Below are 18,913 nucleotides of genomic sequence, written 5' to 3' on the forward strand. Positions count from 1 at the left end.
TCTTATCGAGCCTTAGGAACATAGGAATTGCTATACGAGAAAGGCCTATCTGGTTCGCCTTCCACCATCCTGTTAGTCACATGATACAATGATAATGGAGTTGTTGACTAATCACAGCAATCAATCTCCAGTGAAATGGTACCAAAGATGCACCTTGACTTTGATAGCTTTTCCTTCAATCAAATTGTAGTTTGCAGGCGCCAGTTGTGTAAACAATAGTGAAGCTGTAATCTCCGTTATACCGTTTCTTCTTATTATTTGCATGAGGTGCCCCCAAGAACCATTTAGCTCTCAACCAAACACAAGGCTGATTTTGTCTACATGGTTAATATTTTCAAGTGTCCAGTCAGCCAGAACACCCTTTAATGTATAATGGTTCTATTAATAAGTTGTGCAGCCTGACTTACAAACACAAGGAGGTTGGTCAGCCTTTTATCCAAGTAGAACACATGACTAGCCCACAGATTTGTGCTATATATGAAAAGCTGCAAATCAATTCACATCTAGCCCATCAAAAAACCTTGGCTAGCAGTGCAGAAGAGTAATCACGTGATTGAACAACATAAAAAGGAATGCAGTCAATTTGTTAAAGGGCAGCTCCTTCATGAAAATGTGTTTGCCAATATTTTTTTGGTTGTGGGTGGGGGAGTACTGCTTTGTTCATTGTCCTCTTTCTGTGCTCTAGAGCAATACTCTGAATCATTGATCCCTTCACCCATTCTGCTTTACCTGTCACCTACAATTTCACCTTTCCTCACATTGTCCTTTATTGCTTTCTGCCTGAGTTATAAACTTATGTTAAACTGCTCTAATGAAACATTCTGTCCAGCCGTCACTGCTATATTCATGTCTTTTTGTCACTTTTGCAGAAGAAGGTGGCCATAACCGCTGAGAATCTTAGGCCAGGAGCAGTGGTCTTCCCCTATAAAAGACCTCTGACCCCTCATGAGGAAGAAGCCTTGGAGATCCTGGGGAACCATGTGGCTAAACATGCTGGGGATGGAGATGTAGGGGTGATAGGTTTGTTTGCATCTTTTGCAGCTTGCCTGTATAATGGTTTGGGAATGCAAACACAGTAGCAAGAAACATGATTGTTTCTTTGCAGCTTTTGAAGGTGACCAGTCACAGCAGCCACATAACATTATAATGCCCTTTCATTTTCTTTTCCTCTGGATAACCTAAAGCAGGATGTCACTGAGGTGGAGGAGGAAGAAAAAGGCATGCACCTCGACCCAAACAACCAACTCCGAACCCGTGCCACCATTCACCCTTTCTCACTCACCAACCTAAAGAAATCCACCCAGGGAATATAAGTTCTGATGAGGGTTTTTCACGGGTTGAGGGTTTCCGAGAAGTTAAAAGAGAAAGAGAGATTTGACAGCGGGGAATACAGGCTCTGCAGAAGTCAACTCCTGGCTTCATAAGCTGTAGACTCAGATCTCTGGGGTCCTGGTCTAAAACAAAAAGGATGCTGGTTGAGCATCACACTCACATGGAGGCTCTGAGGATCATCTGGCAAGACCTGAGACAGAAGGCTGGGGTCATAGTGTAGTTCAATGCCATCCTCACTGCCAATATCCAAGAATACAATACAGCACTACCTTGACTCTGTGGCGACCCCAGGAATATCTGAATTCATCCCCTTTGAAAAGAAGCCTCCAGATCAGTCGGTATATCCATCGTAGATGCTTTCATCACTGCCTTTCAGGCCCTGGAGGACTGCTTGAAGAAAATGACGGCAATCGGCTTCCAAGAGCTTGTGGATGCTATTTCTCAGGGTCTGCAGGATCTAACTGATACCATCACGTCCACCCTCCAACTAATCGGTGGGCACTCAGATCCAGGACCCAGCAGAAGTGGTGTGGCGATAGTCCATCCTCTCTCCTGTCGACAGCTCGTGTGAACTTTTCCAGCCAGCCCCCTCAGACGCCTGCTGATGTTGGTGATAGAACACAGGGCCAGAATGCCAACAAGCCTGCAGTGGTGAAGCATCCTGCAGAAAAGTCCTCCTTAGACCCCGAAACCCTGAGACGAGGGGAACCTCAGTCCCGAGAGGCTCATGATACAACATTGCAGCCAAGCATCACTGGCGTGCCTGGCCCTCAGGTATCACCTTGATGCAGCACCAGGATAGATTGAAGAACAGCATAGAGAGGCACCAGGGGTAGATACGGTGGGAAGAAGAAGCACTTGATGTAAATATGTGCACAGTAAAGCCACTTTGTGCTGAAAATCCAATGTTCCAAAGTATGTCGGTTTATTGTTTGATTTTTATGTTTGAGAAGATATTTGGAGGTCAGATCGCAATGGAAGACAGTTCCATCTATGCTTTCTCACTGAATCATTGCCTGCTTAAACAGGTTGCTTCTGATACATTCTTGAGGGAACAGTATGGATTGGTGGTTGGGTACCTCCCAGTTGCTTTATCCTGCGTGCCTCCTCATTTCTTTTGCCTCCTGCTCCTGTTTGACTTCTATCATAAGGACATGTTGGGAAATGGCCATAGTGAACACCATGGTAAAGATTCTATGACAGAAGGGCAGAAAAGAAAAATATTTCCCCGCATGGAACTAATGAAAGGTAGTTTGCAGAATCCTTTCTTTGCAGCACAGCTGAGAAAAGATTTTTCTTATCATTCCACTCAACGCTGATATTTCAGACAAAGTTTGTGGACGTTCAAAGCCTGTGAACACAGCCACTTCCTGGTGTGATAAGTCATCGAGGTAACTTACCAACCTTTTCTACAGGCTTAAGTTAAGTCAGTTGCAATTCTGGCTTAAATGGTGGAATTTCTGGGACAACAGTTTTTGGCCACATTATCTGCATACATGCACTAAGGAGGCAGCCGCATCTTGTGCCAGCAGCCAGTTCCACTTGAATGTAGGGTGTATTTTTGAACGGGCAAACATCTGGCATATTTGACTTCTGCCCCAAGTTACACTCCCTATACTGGAACGTCCCTACTTTTGCTCCAAAGAGATAACTGAATTTTAGGCTTGACCTGGGTTCAAATGCAACCTGGACTGATGGGACGAAAGTCTCCTCTGGCTGTAAGGACCTTACGTGAAATTAGTTTGGATAGTTTCAATGCAGTTTCTAGTGGACATGGGCCTGCAGTACAAAACAGCCCCTAATTCATCAATAATTGGCTATGACACTCAGACAAGCTTAAGGATGGTTGTTGGGGGAAATGGAAAAAAAAATGTCACACTTGCAATCGTGAATGTTCTTCTGAGGGTGGTATAGTGGTATAATGTTGCAGCAGAGTGGAGGGAGGTAAGGTCTGCAATTAACTATGTTATACCTGACCTTGGGGTGTTTGATACTGACACGAGTGCCTGAAGTGAAAACAGTTCTATTCTAACACCACTGAGATTCCTTAACGAGCATCAATAATATTTAAATTGAAGGGCTGGGAGTGCGGAAGGAAGTCAGAAAACCACAGCAGGGCATCTAACAGAAAAAGGAGCAGGATTACAGCAGACTGCTGGGGGAGGGAGAGACCAGGTACTTGTCTGGCAACCCAAAGTTAGATCTTGGAGACGAAGAGGACACATGAAGGCCTTCCGATCTCACTGAGCTTCATCAGGAATAGGTTCTCCGGACAGCAGGGGTTTCTGGATGAAAAATTATAGAAAACCTGGGGGTCACAATGGCAAATATCTTTGCATGCTTGTATTTTACACTGGTCAGATACCAGCAGAGTCAAGCCAGAGAGGATCCAGTCCTTGCCATTTGGGCCAACTATCAGATGGGTTTCGACACAGTAAGTAAGACCCAAACTGCAATAATCTTTGCCGCTATAAAGGTGTGGTTAGGTGCGATGTATGAGGAGGCCTATGACCATTTGGCTATTATGTGGTTTTGAGTAGCTCTGGGTAGTGTTCAAGTAAACATGAAGCATGTGGATGAGCCATTCAGGGAAAAGATACTGGCTGCGATTCTCCTCCCAGCAGCAGAATTCCTACAGGGCAGGACTTCCACCTGCCCCTCCGACACCGGTCTCCTGGGTTCGGGTTCATCACCCATCCATGGAGAGCTCTCAGTGGGATACCTGCTACCAATAGGGAGCCCACCATTGCCCAACTACAATATGCCGCCAGTGTTGCAGTGCGACCACCACTGTAGAAACCAGAAGCAATGGTCGAGCAGTTAAAGGGACAGAAGAGCCCCAAAGATCCACAGATCAGTGTCCCAGTACGTCTCGGCAGAGACTGTGACCTACACAAAAAAGGTAAATGGGGGCAAGATCGGAGTGAGTCGAGACTGCCAAAAGGCCCTCTCCTCCATTGAGGAACTCTGGGCTGTTACTGCCACTTCACGGGGGCCTATCGCCACCTACCCCATGGCAGTCCTGGGAAGCAGCGGCAACATGAGCAGATGGGAAGGAAATCTGCCAGGGCGCTGGGCCCTGCCCCCCTCCTCACCTTGCTATTTCCATGCGATGAATGGAAGAGTGTCCAGTGGCCCTCCTGGTGGAGATAAGATAGGGAAATGCAGGTCGGGGGTTGAAGAGGCTCTTGTCTTCCTTCTCTGCCGCAATCCTGCCCAATTGGGGAGGAGAATCCTCAACACTCTGTGATATGGCATTACTAAAAATCCCACAATCCAGATGGTGTGGTTCATATCTGCCTACTATCTTTGTTAGTTGGCCAGACATCCTTAAAATCATGATGAAAGACACCAATAAATGTCAGACTCTTATTACTGTTGTTCAAATCACATGATTCAGTCATATCAGACTTTGTTTCACAGCATGTAACATAATGATAATTTCATTATGTAATTTCATATAGGCCAACCTCAAAAACTAGCAAAAGCTGACCAACAGCTTCAAAAGAGCTAACAGGACCCCAGAAAGCTGCTAGCTCAAAAACAGTCTTGAATATAAGCCTTATGAACCTGAACATGCAGGGTTGCACTGAAAATGCAATGGGACATGGGCAGGAGATAACTTAAACCACAGGTAAATTGAGCATCAATGAGGCACTGCGGGCCATTAGCAGCAGAATTGGATACCACCATAATCTGTAACCTCATGGCCCGGCATATCTCTCACCCAGACAACCAAACCTGGTTCAATAAAGAGTGTAGAAGAACATGCCAGGAACAGCACCAGGTACAACACAGGACTACATGCATGCTAAACAGCAGAAGCTACATGCTATCGACAGAGCTAAGCGATTCCACAACAAATGGATCAGGTCAAAGCTCTGCAGCCCTGCCACATCCAGTGGGAAATTTAGCAACTGACAGGTGGGGGAGGCTCCAGGGACATCCCCATCCTCAATGATGGTGGTGTCCAGCAAGTGAGAACAAAAGACAAGGTTGAAACATTTGCAACCATCTTTAGCCAGAACTGTTGCGAGGATGTTCCTTCTCAACCTCCATTGGAGGTCCTCACCATCATAGATGCCAGTTTTCAGCCAATTTAATTTACACCACATGACATCAAGAAATGGCTGAGTGCACCAGAAACAGCAAAGGCTTTAGGTCCCAACAACATTCTGGCTATAATGCTTAAGATCTGTGCTACAGAACTAGATGAGCCCCTAGCCAAGCTTTTCCACTATAGCTACAATATTGGCATCTACCTGACAATGTGGACAATTGCCCAGGTACGTCCTGTCCACAAAAGCAGGAAAAATCCAACCCAACCAATTACTGTCTTATCAGCCTCCTCCCAATAGTCAGCAAAGTGATGGTAGGAGTTGTCAGCAGCATTATCAAGTGGTACTTACACATTAATAACCTGCTCACCGATGCGAGTTTGGGTTCTGCCAGGACCACTCAGCTCCAGACCTCATCACAGCTATGGTCCAAACATGGACACAAAACCTGAATTCCAAAGGATCCCATCAAGCAATCATTGAACCCTAGTAAAACTGAAGTCAGTAGGGATTGGGGGAAAACTCTCCATAGCTGGAGTAATACCTGGCATAAAGGAAGATGGTTGTGGTTGTTGGAGGCCAATCACCTCAGCCCAAAGACATTGCTGCAGGAGTTCTTCAGGGCAGTGTCCTCAGCCCAACTATCTTCAACTGCTCCATCACATGGTCAGAAGTGGGGCTGTTCACTGATGATGGCACGGTGTTCAGCTCAATTCTCAACTCCTCCGATAATGAAGCAATCCGTGTCCTCATGCAGCCAGACCTGGACCACATCCAGGCTTGGGCTGAAAAGTGGCACATAACATTCGTGCCAGGCTTCAACAAGAGAGAGCCTAACTACCTCCACTTGACCTTCAATGGCATTGCCATCAGCGAATCCCCCACCATCAATATCCTGGGGGTCAGCATTGACCAGAAACTCAACTGGACCAGCCACATAAATTCTGTGGCTACAAGAGCAGGTCAGAGGCTGGGTATTCTGTGGTTAATGTCTCACCTCCTGACTCCCTGAAGCTGCTTCACTACCGACAAGACAAAAGTCAGGAGTGTGATGGAATACTCTTCACTTGTTTGGATGGATGCAGCTGCAACAAAACTCAAGAAGCTCGACACCATCAAGGGCAAAGTAGTCCACTGAATTGGATCTGTGCTACAGGGAAAGGGCAGGGGAATGGGACTAATTGGGTTGCTCTTTCAAAGAGCCGGCACAGGCTGAACAGCCTCCTCCTGTGCTGTATGATTGTAATTTCCTGCAGTGCATTTTGCAGATACAAAGGCTTCTTCAGTAGCATATCCCAAACCCACAACCTACACCACCTAGAAGGACAAGGGCAGCGCGTGCATAGGAACGCCATCACCTCCAAGTTCCCCTCCAAGTCACAGACTATCCTGAATTGGACACAGAACAACATTCTGACATCATTGTTGGCTCAAAATCCTGGAACTTCCTACCTAACAGCATTGTGGGTGTGCTTTCACCACACTGACTGCAGCGGTTCAAGAAGGTGGCTCACCACCACCTTCTCCAGGGCAATTAGGGATGGGCAATAAATGTCGGCCTTGCCAACGACATCCACATTGTGAGAATTATTTTTAAAAATCCAACATGTCTACCCTTCTTGTTTTCGATAACGTCAAGTAATTAAAAACTCAAACTTCTAAAGTTCACAATCAGTAAAGCATCTAATAAAGTCCTTAGGTAATATGTTCGCAAACGACTTAAATATCTACCTCATTGATGAATGCTCTCCATGGACACATTGGGCCAGATTCTGCTCGAAAAATAACAGTGAGCCTAACAGGGCTCACTGTTATTTCAGTGAAAATGGTAGACCAATTTCCAGCGCGACGTGCAGGTGCAGTTAAATGTGGAAATCTGGAAATTGCAGATGCCCTACTCCTCCGTAAACTTCACGGGAAGGACATCTCACCAGTTGGCTCACCATTGAAATGAATGTAATAGCATGAAGTTCCTGCACTGCCCTCTCTCTATCATTACCATCAGCCCAGGGGATAAACCCTGGTTCAATAAGGAGTGTAGAAGAGCATGCAGGAGCAGCAACAGGTGTACTTAAAAATGAGGTGCCAAGCTGGTGAAGCTACAACTCAGGACTACATGCATGCTAAACAGCAGAGGCAACATGCCAGAGAAAGAGCTAAGCGATTCCACAAACAACGGATCAGATCAAAGCTCTACTGTCCTGCCACATCCAGTCGTGAATGGTGGTGGACAATTAAACAACGAATGGGAGGAGGAGGAGGCTCTGTAAACATCCCCATCCTCAATGATGGCAGAGCCCGGCACGTGAGTGCAAAAGACAAGGCTGAAGCGTTTGCAACCATCTTCAGCCAGAAGTGCCGAGTGGATGATCCATCTCAGCCTCCTCCCGATATCAATATGATCAGAGAAGCCAGTCTTCAGCCAATTCGATTCACTCCACGTGATATCAAGAAACGGCTGAATGCACTGGACACAGCAAAGGCTATGGGTCCAGTCAACATCCCGGCTGTAGTGCTGAAGACTTGTGCTCCAGAACTAGTCGCGCCTCGAGCCAAACTGTTCCAGTACAGCAACAACACTGGCATCTACCCGATAATGTGGAAAATTGCCCAGGGATGTCCTGTCCACAAAAAGCAGGACAAATCCAATCTGGCCAATTACCGCCCCATCAGTCTACTCACAATCATCAGCAAAGTGATGGAAGGTGTCGTCGACAGTGCTATAAAGTGACAGTTACTCACTAATAACCTGCTCACCAATGCTCAGTTTGCCAGGACCACTCGGCTCCAGACCTCATTACAGCCTTGGTCCAAACACAGACAAAAGAGCTGAATTCCAGCGGTGAGATGAGAGTGACTGCCCGTGACATCACGGTAGCATTTGACCGAGTGTGGCATCAAGGAGCCCTAGTAAAATTTAAGTTAATGGGAATCAGGGGGAAAATTCTCCAGTGGCTGGAGTCATACCTAGCACAAAGGAAGATGGTAGTGGTTGTTGGAGGCCAATCATCTCAGCCCCAGGACATCGCTGCTGGAGTTTCTCAGAGCAGTATCCTAGGCCCAACCATCTTCAGCTGCTTCATCAATGACGTTCCCTCCATAATAAGGTCAGAAGTGGGCATGTTTGCTGATGAATGCACAGTGTTCAGTTCCATTCGCAACCCCTCAGATAATGAAGCAGTCTGTGCCCGCATGCAGCAAGACTTGGACAACATCCAGGCTTGGGCTGATAAGTGGCAAGTAACATTTGCGCCACACAAGTGCCAGGCAATGACCATTATCTCATTGAAACATATAAAATTCTTATAGGGCTCGGCAGGGTAGATGCAAGGAGGATGTTTCCCCTGGCTGGGGAATCTAGAACCAGGGGTCACAGTCTCAGAATAAAGGATAGGTCATTTCGGACTGAGATGAGGAGAAAGTTCTTCTCTGAGGGCGGTGAATCTTTGGAATTCTCTACACCAGAGGACTGTGGAGGCTCAGTCATTGAGTACATTAAAAACAGAGATGATAGATTTCTCGATATTAAAGGTATCAAGGGATATGGGGACAGTGAAGGAAAATGGCATTGAGGTAGAAGATCAGCCATGATCTTGTTGAATGACGGAGCAGGCTCGAGGGGCCAGATGGCCTACTCCTGCTCCTATTTCTTATGTTCTTATCTCCAACAAGAGTGAGTCTAACCACCTCCTCTTGACATTCAACGGCATTACCATCACCGAATCCCCAACCATCAAAATCCTGGGGTCACGATTGACCAGAAACTTAACTAGACCAGCCACATAAATACTGTGGCTACAAAAGCAGGTCAGAGGCTGGGTATTCTGTGGTGAGTGACTCACCTCCTGACTCTCCAAAGCCTTTCCACCATTTACAAGGCACAAGTCAGGAGTGTGATGGAATACTCTCCACTTGCCTGGATGAGTGCAGCTCCAACAATACTCAAGAAGCTCGACACCATCCAGGACAAAGCAGCTCGCTTGGTTGGCACCCCATCCACCACCCTAAACATTCACTCCCTTCACCGCCGGCGCACCGTGGCTGCAGTGTGTACCATCCACAAGATGCAATGCAGCAACTCACCAAGGCTTCTTCGACAGCACCTCCCAAACCTGTGACCTCTACCACCTAGAAGGACAAGGGCAGCAGGCACATGGGAACACCACCAGCTGCAGGTTCCCCTCCAAATCACACTCCATCCCGACTTGGAAATATATCGCCGTTCCTTCATCGTCGCTGGGTCAAAACCCTGAAACTCCCTACCTAACAGCACTGTGGGAGAACCTTCACCAGACAGACTGCAGCGGTTCAAGAAGGCGGCTCACCACCACCTTCTCAAGGGCAATTAGGAATAGGCAATAAATGCGACGCCCACATCCCATGAATGAATAAAAGAAAAGTAATCTCGCCAGAAAAAGGTACGTCAAGTTTTTTATTCCAAGCAAATGGCATGGTAAGTCTTAATGACTGCCAAACAACCTCTCTGGCACTGAAAATTTACTTTTAGAAGTATGGGGCTCGATGTTACCAGGGCTGCGGGTTCGCGGCGGGGGGGCTATTGGGCGCGTGGGTAACGCGCCCGGCGAAATCAGTCTGCCCCCTGCGCGATCGCAGGCTGATTGGAGCCACTTACCTGGTCCTCCGGGTTCCCCACGGCTGATCTGCGCGTCGGGCGGGCTGCGCATGCGCAGTAAGATCTGTCAGCTGGAGGAGCTCTATTTAAAGGGGCAGTCCTCCACTGACAGATGCTCCAACAAATAGCAAAAATTACAGCATGGAGCAGCCCAGGGGGAGGGCTGCTCCCAGTTTAATGATGCCTCACTCCAGGTATCAATACATGGGGTGAGGAGGAGGAGGAGGGGGAGGACAGAGATCTTCCCCCCCCCCCCCCCCCCCCCCGGCGGGCGGGAGGAAGCAGCCTGCCTCTGCCACCAGGAAGGCCTGGCTCGAGGTGGCAGAGGAGGTCACCTGCACCATCAACATATCGCCCACCTGCATACAGTGCAGGAGGCGCTGCAATGACCTAAGAAAGGTCAGCCAAAGTGAGTACACTTATTCATTCCCCTACACTCCATCTGCCACATCACCGCCCCCACCCCACATCTCCTTCTGCACTGCCAACACTACTCTGTCACATCACCCCTCATACCCACTCAAAGCTCATCCTCATCTTACCTGCACTTACTCACCTCGCCAGTACTCATCCCGCCACTACCACTCAACCCAATCCTCATACAATCTCATGGCTCTATCTCATACTCACCCTCTCATGCATCTCTTTCACGGTCAGCCTCACTCAACCTGCCACTACCTGTGCTGCAGCCACAGGGCATGCATCACATATGTGCAGTAGGCAGCGTAAGGCAAACGTGTTGTGAGCATGAAGGGGATGCACAAGGGTGTTTGAGGGTTTCTCATGGTTTTTACTTATATTGAATTTCTGACCAACTCACATTACATATTATATTGGCACCACTACTGCCACGTTTTTGCGAATCTTGTCTGGTCTGTGCAATAATGCCCTTTCCTGAGGATCACAATGAAGACCCACAACTGATGCCACCCACTGTGTCACTGCAGAGTGGGTGTAGGTGTATTTGCAGGGCTCTTTTGTGCAGACGACTGAGAGACGTCGGCGATGTCCCCGGTTTGCACCCTGGAAGGATGCGGAGGAGAAGTTGTTGAGGGCAGTGGTGACTTTGACAGCGACAGGTAAGAAGATGGTGCTCGGGCCAGCCGGGAGCAGCTCGGCATGAAGGAGGCTGCAGATGTCTACGACTACACGTCGAGTGACTCTGAGCCTCCATGTGCACTGCTGCTCAGAGAGGTCCAGGAAGCTGAGCCTCAGTCTGTGGACCCTGTGGCGAGGGTAGTGCCCTGTGCGACGCATCTCTCTCTGCGGTTGCCCTCCCTCCTGCTGTGCAGGTGGATGTGTCACAGCACAGTGTTATAGAATCATAGAAGTTTACAACATGGAAACAGGCCCTTCGGCCCAACATGTCCATGTCGCCCAGTTTATACCACTAAGCTCGTCCCAATTGCCTGCACTTGGCCCATATCCCTCTATACCCATCTTACCCATGTAACTGTCCGAATGCTTTTTAAAAGACAAAATTGTACCCGCCTCTACTACTGCCTCTGGCAGCTCGTTCCAGACACTCACCACCCTTTGAGTGAAAAAATTGCCCCTCTGGACCCTTTTGTATCTCTCCCCTCTCACCTTAAATCTATGCCCCCTCGTTATAGACTCCCCTACCTTTGGGAAAAGATTTTGACTATCAACCCCTCATTATTTTATAGACTTCTATAAGATCACCCCGAAACCTCCTACTCTCCAGGGAAAAAAGTCTCAGCCTATCCAATCTCTCCCTATAAGTCAAACCATCAAGTCCCGGTAGCATCCTAGTAAATCTTTTCTGCACTCTTTCCAGTTTAATAATATCCTTTCTATAATAGGGTGACTAGAACTGTACACAGTATTCCAAGTGTGGCCTAACTAATGTCTTGTACAACTTCAACAAGACATCCCAACTCCTGTATTCAATGTTCTGACCAATGAAACCAAGCATGCTGAATGCCTTCTTCACCACCCTATCCACCTGTGACTCCACTTTCAATGAGCTATGAACCTGTACTCCTAGATCTCTTTGTTCTATAACTCTCCCCAACGCCCTACCATTAACGGAGTAGGTCCTGGCCCGATTTGATCTACCAAAATGCATCACCTCACATTTATCTAAATTAAACTCCATCTGCCATTCATCGGCCCACTGGCCCAATTTATCAAGATCCCGTTGCAATCCTAGATAACCTTCTTCACTGTCCACAATGCCACCAATCTTGGTGTCATCTGCAAACTTACTAACCATGCCTCCTAAATTCTCATCCAAATCATTAATATAAATAACAAATAACAGCGGACCCAGCACCAATCCCTGAGGCACACCGTTGGTTGTAGAGCTCCACGTGTCAGAGGTGGACGGTGAGACTGGTGATGCTGTTTGCCCTCCGAGGAGGTCATGACTGCAGCTACGGCGGCCCCCATCCGGAAGATGTACATCTGAGAGGGTCCGCAAGGTCGGTACATGTCTCTGGACCCCGGGGTAAGTGTGCAAGTTGGTGAATTTTCTTGTCAGGAGGAGGGTGGTGGAGGCCAAACTTTGTCCCAAGTGACAGAGTGGCATCCTGCAATGAGTGAGGATCTCCCCCCCACCCCCCCCCCCAAACCTGTCAAATGGACTTTTGCAGCTGCCACAGGCTGACAGCTGCAACACGTCCATTTCAACTGGGAGTGTTTCCCCCAGTATCGGAAACAGTCCCAGTTGTCTATAAAATCCCACCTCTCCTGCCATAGTCCCTTAATCAGGTCTGTTAATGACCTGAAATAGCTAGATAAATATTGTTAAGTGGCACCCCACTGGCTTTAATTGCCTGCGGGAGTCCCACATGCGGGGGCTGCGCGCGCACGTCGGCACGTCTGTGGGGAACCCGGAAGTGGGCGGGTTGGAGCCGGGCTCTGGACCCGCTCAGGGATTCCCCGATTTTCGGAGCCCCCCCCCACCAGGAACGCACCCGATAGTGGGTGGGAAAATGAAGCCCATGGAGTCTCATTCCTTTAGATTTTAATTGTTGTTGGACATTTAAAGAAAAAAATGTTATAGTTTTTATTTTTTTAATTTCTCTTTCAGTCTCTTTTATCTCTATCTTGATTCAATTATTTCTTACTCTCTCTTTGTTTCACTTTCTGTACCTGATTTGACATTGAATTCACTATTTCAACTTACACTTCCTGGTTCTGACTCTGCTTCAACCAGATTGATTAAGAGGATACACAGCCACTTGCCCCGTTTACACAGGTCCTAGATGCCAGGGAGAGGGCACCGTGCTGGATTGAGGGCCCGATGAGAGGAACTTACAGCTCAAACAACAACAACTTGCATTTATATAGCGCCTTTAACGTAGGAAAACGTCCCAAGGCACTTCATAGGAGCGTTATCAAACAAAATTTGACACCGAGCCACATAAGGAGATATTAGGGCAGGTGACCAAAAGCTTAGTCAAAGAGGTAGGTTTTAAGGAGCGTATTAAAGGAGGAGAGAGAGAGGTAGAGAGTTGGAGAGGTTTCGGGAGGGAATTCCAGAGCTTCGGGCCTAGGGAGGGGCAAGGCCATGGAGGGATTTGAAAACGAGGCTGAAATTTTTAAAATCGAGGCATTCCCGGACCAGGAGCCAGTGTAGATCAACGAGCACAGGGGTGATGAGAGAACGGGACTTGGTGCGAGTCAAGGTTACGAACGGTCTGGTTCAGCCTCAGAGAGTGGCCAGGGAGAGGGATGGAGTTGGTAGCCTGGCATTGGAGTTTGCGGCAGGGACCAAAGACAATGGTTTCAGTCTTCCCAACATTTAATGGGGGAAATTTTTGCTCTCGGACAAGCAATGTGACAAATGAGAGACAGTGGCGGGGTCGAGGGAGGTGGTTGTGAGGTAGAGCTGGGTGTTGTCAGTGTACATGTGGAATCTGACATGTTTTCTGATGATGTTGCCGAGGGGCAGTATGTTGGTGAGAAATAGGAGGGGGCCAAGGATAGGTCCTTGGGGGACTCCAGAGATAACAGTGTGGGAGCGGGAAGAGAAGCCATTGCAGGCAAAGGCCATGAAATATCTATGGGCAAGTCCATGTCGGACGAGCGGCAGGCACCGTTCGTTTGCTGCTCAGTGCAAAATCCAGCACATTGGAAATTGTATTTTCTGTGTTCATCAAGCAGGACATCCTTAGAACTGTTGCTATGTGTCTTGCTGATCCGTGTGCATATCTGTAATGTAAATACATGGCAGGTACGAGTGCGGGCCATTGTGGTCATGTAAGGCGACTTCTTCAATGCATTCCATCAGCTTGCAATTTAATTACCCTGTGGTCATTTTTGATTAAGTTAATGATGATTAATGTAGGCCATTGTACAAACATGACAAGATGTTAAACAAAGATATGGTGCAAGTCTGCATAGCCAGTAAAAGGAGTACTGTTCTTCCCTTGAAACCTACATCTATATGTGTTTTTCACTGATAAAGTAAAACATTTTTAATTGTATTTGCATAAAAATCAGTGCCAAATGGCAACATGCCATGCTTGCACTTTGCAATTAATATATATAAAACTCAATTTTGCTGCTAAGCAGCAACGATTTAGACTGCTTTTTGAAAGGACCTTTTATTGCTGTTTGTAATCAATAGTAACTAATATCAAGAGAACCAGAAAAAGACAACCTTGAGGTTCAACAACAAACATTATATCAAAGCAATTTTTTCTGCTAGTGGTTTGATAAGTGACTTTTTCTGTTGCCTTAAAGGATCAATGGTGCTGCTTGCAATTCTTCGCTGTATTTGTTGTTATCTTTAGTTATGATTAGAAGAGAAGCCAGGCGACCGCTGGAGGGGGTCTAAATGCAAATCTTGTTTGATAGTAACCAAAGCTGCCTCTTCGAGACTTGTATCGCAAAATTATAGACTCCAGTGATCTGTACAGAATTCCAGAAAAAGGCCTCAGGCACCATTTGTTAAAAAAAATAAATCTGTGAGAATTACCTCACTGGTAAGAGATGTAAGTAAGAGTCAGCTGCTAATTTCTCAAGGCCAGTGCTTGTGTATTCAAGATAAACAGTATTGATCAATGAGGGTGGTGTGTGGGTATTACCAATAACACCAAAGGGGTGTGTGTAGTGTGTCTTTGCAAAGAGAGTGATAAGTAAACACCTTAAAATATAGCTGCTTTTACACTGCTGTGCTCCTGCCTTTAGTTCGTGGTGCATGGGTCTCACTTAGCCTGTCAGGCACGATCTAGCTAAAAACGGTTTTCCAGCCGCTTGCCTTAAGAAATCTGGCAAGATTACCTTGGTCTTATTGCTGACTTACGACATACTGCCCAGGAGCCAGCAGTACCAGCAACTTATGTAAAGACTTGATGGACACTAGAAATAACTTTGTCCAATTTTAATTTAATTGTTATGTATATAATAAGCTATGATATATTTAAAGTCTTAAGGTAGCACACACTTCCTGAAGTAAGCATCACCTTTACTTCTTCTCACATTTTACCTGTCACACTTCACGGATTGCACTTTATTGTATCCTTTGACTCACCATGAGCAATGCCACAACAGATCTGCCATTTTATTAATAGTCTTGCATCTAGCAACATTTCTGCGTTGTTACACTTACTTCCTGTTGCCACATGTTTGAAATCGCACAACAAATTGGAACTGAAAAGCCAGGGTATGTAAGTATCAAAAGCAAGGCAAGTAGCTAGAAAAGAACTAATGAGAAACTACAAAGGACTTATGAATGCAATTAATCCTGAATGACTAGTCAGAGAAACCTACCAATAAGAAAAATTAAAAATAGTGAAGGTGAGTCATCAAATCATTGATTTTAACTCCTGGGCAGGAATGTGGTCTAACGAGTGGTCAGCCCATCTGGGAGAGGTAGCAGGGAGACTCAGTCAAATATAACGACTGGGCTCATTAATATTCCGTTGACTGACTTCCAGGCCAAAATGGCAAAGAAACCAGCAGAAAGCAGCTGCCTGGCCATTAAAATTGGGCAGCTGGAGACCACTGCTGGGGACCAAAAGTTACGATCGCTGGCACCAAGGTAGGTGTTAAGGGGTCCAGCAATGATCGCAGTCGTGAGATGGGAAGGGAATCCCATGGCAACGGAAGCCCAAGGTTTCCTTATGGGGGTCTGGAGGAGTATTCCATCTCCTCCTGGCCCACAAGGAAACAACAGCAATTTTGAACCTACTTTGCTGGGTCTCTTCTGGCCCTGACTCCTGTTCACCGCAGGTTTGGCCTGGTGGGAAGCCACGAGGGCTTCCCTGTGCAGGTCTGGGGTTAATATTGCCGTCGGGTCCTGATGGTGTCATCGAGACTGTATTTGCATTGGCCGGTTGTCCTTGGAATCTGCAATTTTAAATTGTATTTGGCAGGATCGGGGCAGGAAGCCAACAAGGCCACTCCATTTAACTGCCTCCCCCACCCCCACCCATACAGTTTCTGCTGGGCCAGGGAGGTTACGACTCCCTCAGAATGTTTTTACTCATCTCAATTTCAATTTTGTAAATGACTTGAATTTTGAACGCTTCTCAGGCAAATAGAAAGGCTCTGATTATAATCATTTGTGTTTTGGTGATAATTTGAAAATGTGAACATTTTAATTGGTGACAGCTATGAAACAGAGACAGACACAGGCATGAACAGTGAAAGAGAGAGAGGAAGAAAGGGATAGACATAAAGAGCCACAGACAGAGACAGTCTGAAACAGAGAGACGCGCATCCAGGAACCAGTGATAAAACATTGAATTCAATGCTTGCACAGATCTGTTAAAAACTTACAAACCAGTGCTAGCAGACTCAGGGCCTCTCCCCGCACCCCATGTGTGAGGTCTCTGCCTTCCCCCTCACCTCATTGCTAACAGATATCAGTAATCCACCAGTGAACCAAGGCTCACAATCCGCCCACCAGTTCCTCCAAACCTCAATTTCCTCCTCCTCAGTTCTGCCATGCCCAGATTCCCCTTCCACAGTGATGCCAGACCAAAGGATCATCCTCGAAACCTGAACATCCCCGCTCCAATGTCACCAAAGACCCAAAGACCCACTCCAGTTCTGACAAGCCTCAGAACCATCCCTCTAGTGTTACCAAAGCCCAAACTGTCCCTCAGTGCAGCTGAACCCCACCCCCTCTCCCCAGTAATGCTAAATACCAGATACCTGTCTCTAACTAGTAGATCTTGCATGCTATTTTGTTGTGTATCCTCACCTTTAAAAAATCACAAGATAAAATTAAGGACATATAGGTAAAAGAATATAAATATATATAATAGAGACCACTCATTTATGGTTTTCACTGCATAACGGGCAGTCATGGAATTTGACTCCCATCAAACTGGTAAAAATCCCAGAAAACTACATAATAAAAATGGAATTTGACTTATTCAGTCACTGTAAATCAGTATCCCTGATGTTTTGTCCTGCACCCCAGTTGTTTCCATCTTTTGGAAGAGGCATTAAACCAAAGCCCCATCTGCCCCCTCAGGTGGATGTAAAAGATCTCAAGGCATTAATCGAAGAAGAGCAGGGGAGTTCTCCCCGGTGTCCTGGCCAATATTTATCCCTCAACCAACATCACTAAAACAGATTATCTGGTCAATATCTCATTGCTGTTTATGGGACTTGCTCTGCACAAATTGGTAAGTAAATGTGATACCTGGCAGTCCTAAGGTATCGTTGTACTTGGTGCAGCCAATCTTGAAGTGATCCCCTCAATGAGGCATTAGGCCCCTTATTTGCATATGCCTATTTTATTTCCTTTCCCAAAATTGGGAGCGGCACACTTCCAGCCGGAAATGTGTGGGTGCTTCCTGCCCATCATTTTGGGAGCTTAGTAGGCCAGTTATGCCTGAAAAACGGGCGCTGCCGCGGCCAACTTTATAGGCCAGTAATTTCATACTGGTTTCTTCTTGCCTTGAGCCAGAAATTTACAAGCACCTGCCAATCTGCAAGCTTCCAATACAAAAGCAATTAACATATAATTGACCTCAGGATGTTTGCCTTTAGGGGCAAACCACTTTAAACAAAAGTGCACCTTAGAATACTGCAAGGTGTGTGACTTGGTGTAACGCTCCTATCATTATAAATAATTGTATCATCCGACTTACTGCAAGCATAATTATGGAATGTCCGCTGGTATATATAATGGTGTGAACTTCACCAACTGAGGCAATCTTTTGCTTCCCTTCGATAGCTCAGCTGGTAGAGCGGTGGACTGTAGTGGTCTGAAACAAAGCAAAGTCATCCTTAGGACGCTGGTTCAATTCTGGCTCGAAGGAGCGAGCGTGTTTAGTCACTGAATACATTCAAGGCTGAGTTCGACAAATTTTTGATCAGCAAGGGGGTCAAAGGATATGGGGAAAGGGCGGGAAAGTGGAGTTGAGGTAAAAATCAGATCAGCCGTGATCTCATTAAATGGCGGAGCAGGCTCGAGGGGCCGAATGGCCTACTCCTGCTCCTACCTCTTATGGTCTTATGGTCAATGTGACACTTAGAGAAAAATTCAGGAAGCCTCCTCCTTAATATTTGTTCTGAATAAATCTTTGAACTCTGTTTACCAATGGTTTGCAAATGCTGCTTCAGCAATACATACTGCTCATGAATAAACCAAATGCTGCCTAATCCTTTAAAAAGAACAATTAAAATGCAGTACCCATAAATATACTCATACAACTTTGGTGTGGCTGTATGTTTCTGATAGTTGAGAGTCTCATATTTAACCAGGCAGATCACATGATGCAAACCACATTCAGTATAAAAATTAATAGAACTCTAGTTTTATGATTACCAAAGGATTCCAGCCCAGTTGATTTTGGCAGGACATGGCCTTCCAGTACACATCTCCTTAAACTTATAGGTATTAGTGCAAATACTCATAACTGTGTACATTTTAAATTTCAAGTTTAAAGTCCATAAAACT

General features: G+C 46.4%; 1 non-coding gene across 1 annotated transcript; it reads left to right on the forward strand.

Moving 5' to 3' along the window:
- Positions 1-18,177: 18,177 nt before the first annotated feature.
- Positions 18,178-18,272, forward strand: trnay-gua (transfer RNA tyrosine (anticodon GUA)). The gene is made up of 2 exons: positions 18,178-18,214; positions 18,237-18,272. It is a non-coding gene; the product is annotated as a tRNA-Tyr (tRNA).
- The last annotated feature ends 641 nt before the right edge of the window (positions 18,273-18,913 follow it).

The sequence above is a fragment of the Heptranchias perlo genome, chromosome 5, assembly GCF_035084215.1.
Source record: "Heptranchias perlo isolate sHepPer1 chromosome 5, sHepPer1.hap1, whole genome shotgun sequence".
Taxonomy (NCBI): Eukaryota; Metazoa; Chordata; class Chondrichthyes; order Hexanchiformes; family Hexanchidae; genus Heptranchias; species Heptranchias perlo.